This window comes from Manis pentadactyla, chromosome 1 (genome assembly GCF_030020395.1).
Source record: "Manis pentadactyla isolate mManPen7 chromosome 1, mManPen7.hap1, whole genome shotgun sequence".
Taxonomy (NCBI): Eukaryota; Metazoa; Chordata; class Mammalia; order Pholidota; family Manidae; genus Manis; species Manis pentadactyla.
The window spans coordinates 27,062,150-27,067,033 of NC_080019.1; positions in this window are offsets into that span (position 1 = coordinate 27,062,150).

Here is a 4,884-nt window from a genome sequence, read left to right on the forward strand (position 1 = left end):
TGAGGATTTTGTATTTGGTTTCAAGAAGATGGAAGTTTGCAGGTTTTTTAAAAGAAGAGTAGCATGATCCAATCTACCTTTACTCTTGCTTAAGGTACTGAGAATAGTGTATGTGTGTGTGTAGGGATGGGCGAGTGATTAAAAAGGCTACAAGAAGTTGGGTTCTTCACACATTTTTAAAGGTAGAACAAAAGGATTTCCTGGTGAATTACCTGTGGGTTGTGAGAAAGAGACAGAAGTCCAGGATGACTCTAGGATTTTTGACCTAGTAATCAGGGTAGAGTTTCTATCAAATAAGATAAAGAAGGCTTTCTGTAGAGTAGATTTTGTAGAAGGGGAAAGATTAGCTCATTATATAACTGTTGAGCTCGCAATGCCTATTAACTTCCCAGGTAGAAGGTTGGGTAGGCATCTGGAAATACGAGCGTGGGTTTCAGAAAGGAGGTCTGGACCGGAGACAGACGTTTGGGAACCAGTGGCAAATGGATTGCATTTAAACCATTAGAAGGAGTCACCAAGGCAGAGACTGTGGCCAGAGAAGAGAAGATGAAGGCCGAATCCCTGAATCTCCAATTTTAAAATCTATGGGAAAAAGGAAGACCATATGGAAAGACCAGTGTAGGGAGATAGAAAAAACAAGCAAGTGAGATATTCTTGAGTCCAGATGAAGAAAGTCAATCATAGAGGAGGAGTGATCAACTGCGTCAAATGCTGTCGATGATTCAGGCAAGATGATATCCGAAAATTGACCACTGGGTTTAGCAACGGCAGTGTTACAGCAGCGGTGGAGGCCAATATGCAAGTGATTTAGAGAGAATTCAAGAAGAGAAGTTTGAGACAGTGCACCAAACAACTCTCTTGAGGATTCTTATTATTAAGTGGAACAATAAAATAGTTCTGACATGCAAAATATGATCCATAAAAGTTTCATAAATTTCAGAAATAACAGTATGTTTGTATGCTTGTATATACAATGCACTTAAGAGTAAATAAGTGGAAAAAAGGCTAGAATTGTTGGAGCAAAATTCTTTAGGAGTCAAGATGGGTCATAATGTAACACACAAGTGGAGAGTTTTATACGGGTAGTTTATTCATGGTACAGGTCAAGAACACAGAGTATATGGCAGATACTAGGAGGTGATGGGAGTCAAAGTGGAAATACTCTTTTGTTTCAAATTTCTCAGTAAAAATGAAATAAAAATCATCAGCTGAGAGTGGAAATAGGGGTAGGAGAAAGAGGACAAGGGGTGAAAATAGGCAGAATGAATGAATGAACAGGTAAAATGTATCATATGACTTCCTGGCAATGTGAAGGGCCCACTTGAGATTCAGGGTTATGAGTTAAAATGAATCCAGTGGTGTGGCACTAGTACAAGACACATTTGTAGTTTTAGTTTTTTTGTAGACATAAAAGGGTAGAAACAGGTGAAATTAATTTTAGTAATAGATCTTAATTAACAAAATAAATTGAAGATATTATTTTGATTTGTAACCAACGTAAGAATTATTGAAGTGTTTGGTCTTTAAAATATGATGCATATTTTACACTCACATCTCTGGGCCAACCACACTTCAAGTGTTCAAATGTGGCTAAGGGCCACTGCATTGGTGGTCCAGGGTTAGGGGATGACTGCAGGGGTGAGCAGCTGAGAGATGTGGAGTTCAAAACTTCAGAGGAGGAGGAGGAGGAGGAAGGTTCAGGGAACTGAATGGCCAGGCTGTTGGTAAGCTCTTCTATACAAACAAATAATTTCCAAGAACAAACAACAGAGAACTTTTAAGGAAAATAAAAATAAGCAGGTAGATAACCTCATTGAGAAACATGAGAAGATGATGCAAGAGTCAGTAGATAATAGTGCCAGGGAAGAATAATGACACCTTTAGGGAAAAGGGGAAATAGTCTGAAAACAGCAATAAGAAGTGGATAGAATTTCTACTCCTTCCCGTGGTACAAGGACTGAGGGGAGAAAAAACAGCCATCATTGGAGTGATCTTCTTTGAGAATCAATAGCTTTAGAGGAGGTTTTCAGTACAGTAAAAATAACTAGTTAATCAAGAAATACTGGTTTGCTTTCATTCTGGGCATAAATGTATCTTTGCTAATCTCAAAAGAATTATGCAATAGGAATTATCAAATATATGCATACTTACATTTTCAACTGAAATAAAGAAAGCCTTGCCTAAAATAATATTTAAAGTAACTGCTTTTCTAGACTAGGAGAGAATTCAGGAAGCATATGAGTCACATTAATAATTGGTTATTTCTGGGGTGTGAAACCCTGGTAACTTTCATTTGTGACTTGATGCATTTTTTTTGTATTGCTATTTTGTTATGATATATATATATGTATATATATATATCATAACAAAATATATATATATTTGTTTGAACAAAGAAAGATTCAAAGGCCTATCCTTTCTTTAAGATCTTTTAATTTGATATAACCTCTCTGATGAAGAAAACATGGAGCTTTCAAAAAAAGTGCTAAGTGATTGAGATTGTTCTCCATGTGTGTGTTTATGTGTGCAAATGCACACAGTAAATACCTACTCAGATAATAAATACAAAGGTCAGCTAAAATGGCCAAGTAGTCAATAATATGGAAGGAAACCAGAATATGTCACCCCAAAATATGCTTCTTTGACATAAAATTTATTTTGAGGTGAAGGCAATTAAGAAGAGTAGTGAAGAAAATCTCTCTCTTGTCTGCCTAAAGGCAGGAAATAAATTCTCCTTTTACTGGAGACAAACTCTTATCAGCTCACAGAAGGCACCAGAGGAAACTGCAAATAAACCTTGTTAAACTAGTTCTTATCTTTCTGCTTACTTCTTCACCATTTACTACCTGTAGCCCAAATCTTTTTGTCTTGCCAATTCCTCACAATTTGTTGTTTCATGGTCTAGAAGGTAATACAAGATTTCTGCTCTTACTACTTCGGGTCTTCATTTCTTCATGAAGGCCTCCATGTACATGCACTAAGTCAATAAATTGTCTATGCTTCTCTCCTCTTACTCTTTCTTGTCAGTTTAATACTCAGACACATCCAGGGTCCCTAAGAGAGTCAAGGGAAACCTGTTCCTCCTGTACTATAACAGTTCTTCGTGTTCACTATGTATAAAGCAAACACCAACCTTCAAAGACAAAGATGTTTCTCAGACTAGACTCCAAGACAGGCAGCTGAAAGAAAGCTGGAATCTGTTGGTATAAGTATATTGGGAGAACTGCTAGGAAATTGCTATTGACGTGTGAAGTGCTTTTAACAATCAGTGAGGGAGCCATGATTATTTCCTTTATGTAAAATGAAATCAGCCCCTTGGCTGTTGGCAGCAGCCATGGTTTGCAGGCCTGTGGCTCTTTCATAATAGCCTTTTTAGCCTAATGGGACTGAAAACTTTTGGTTAAAATAAGCTCCAACTCCCTCAAATCAGAATGACAACTTGGCTTAAAAATAATTTTTGGAGTTGCCATTATTTTTCTGTTTGTTCTTATAGAATTTCTTCCTCTTACACTTTGTGGTTTTCCTACTTTCAGTTATTATAGTTCACCAGGTTGTTGATACTTTGTCAACCAGTTTGAACAAATATCAAGATAATAAGTTCATTTAGAAGACACAGTTACTTTATTATTGGAAGGCAGCAAACCAGTACAAAGAGCATAGTGTTTACAATGGACAGTTTGTACCTCTCCCCGCCCAACCCCTGCAAATGTGTATGTTGACATCTTAACTTCCAAAGTGACGGTATTAGAAGTTCGGGTTTTGGAGAGGTGATTAGGTCATGAGGGCTCTGCCCTCATGAAGAGGAAAAGTATTTTATTAAGGAGCCCTAGTCCCTGCTGCCACATGCCAATCAGTGAGGAAACAGGCCCTCACCAGACACTGAATCTGCCAGCTCCATGATCTTGGACTTCTCAGCCTTCAGAATTATGAGAAATAAATGTTTATTGCTTATAGGGCTCCAAGACATTTTGCTATAGTGGCCAAGTGGACTAAGAGAGTATTTGAAATTAGACTTGAGATCTGAACCCTGACTCTACCCTTTCTGACTATGTAACCATGCTGAGTCCCTCAAATTCTCCGTGGTGCTGCTTCTCCTTCTGAAGATTCAGCACAGCAGCATCTCGTAACGTCTTTGCAAGAATTACATAAAATAATATGGGTCAGCTACGTGGTAAGCTCAATCCATGTTAGCAATGACTGTTATAAAGTAGCCCATATTGTCAATTAAAAATGACTTGTTCAAGTTTTTTTTTAAAAGATAGAAAGTAATTATAATTAAAAGCAAATTTAGGTAGAAAAATGTCACAACTATTTTTGTCCTCAAAATGGGATGTCATCTATAGTCTTTTATTTATCTTTTAGCATCAAGGAAAGTTTTTATGACATCAAATCAATTGTGTAATATCATTAAATCAAATTAAGAAAACTATATTGTCTCTCATGGGTAAGACAAATAATTGTGATCTCCAGAGGATATAAAATCTGTTTTCGAGACATAGAGAGAAAGCAAACATTTTGCAGGTGAATTTTATAAATAATGTATCCTCTGAAATCATAGGGATTTTATTGCACAGTGGGATGATGTTGCTATGAGAAGACATCATGATGAAGGATTTCAACCAAATCTTGAAGAATTAAGGAAAGCATTGGGGAATTATCCATGTTATTTTGCACATGAAAACATCATATGAAATTGGTTTTATTATGTGCTGCGGCAAAAAGAGATGACACACAGTAAGTAACTCAAATATCCTCTTTCTACTAACATGAGAGACTCCCACTTCTCCAATGAAATTCCAGCTCTACTTTTTCCACTTGCTTCCTGGGTAAAATTTACAATATCTGACCATCAATCACTAATTGGTGTCTAATCACAGTACTTCT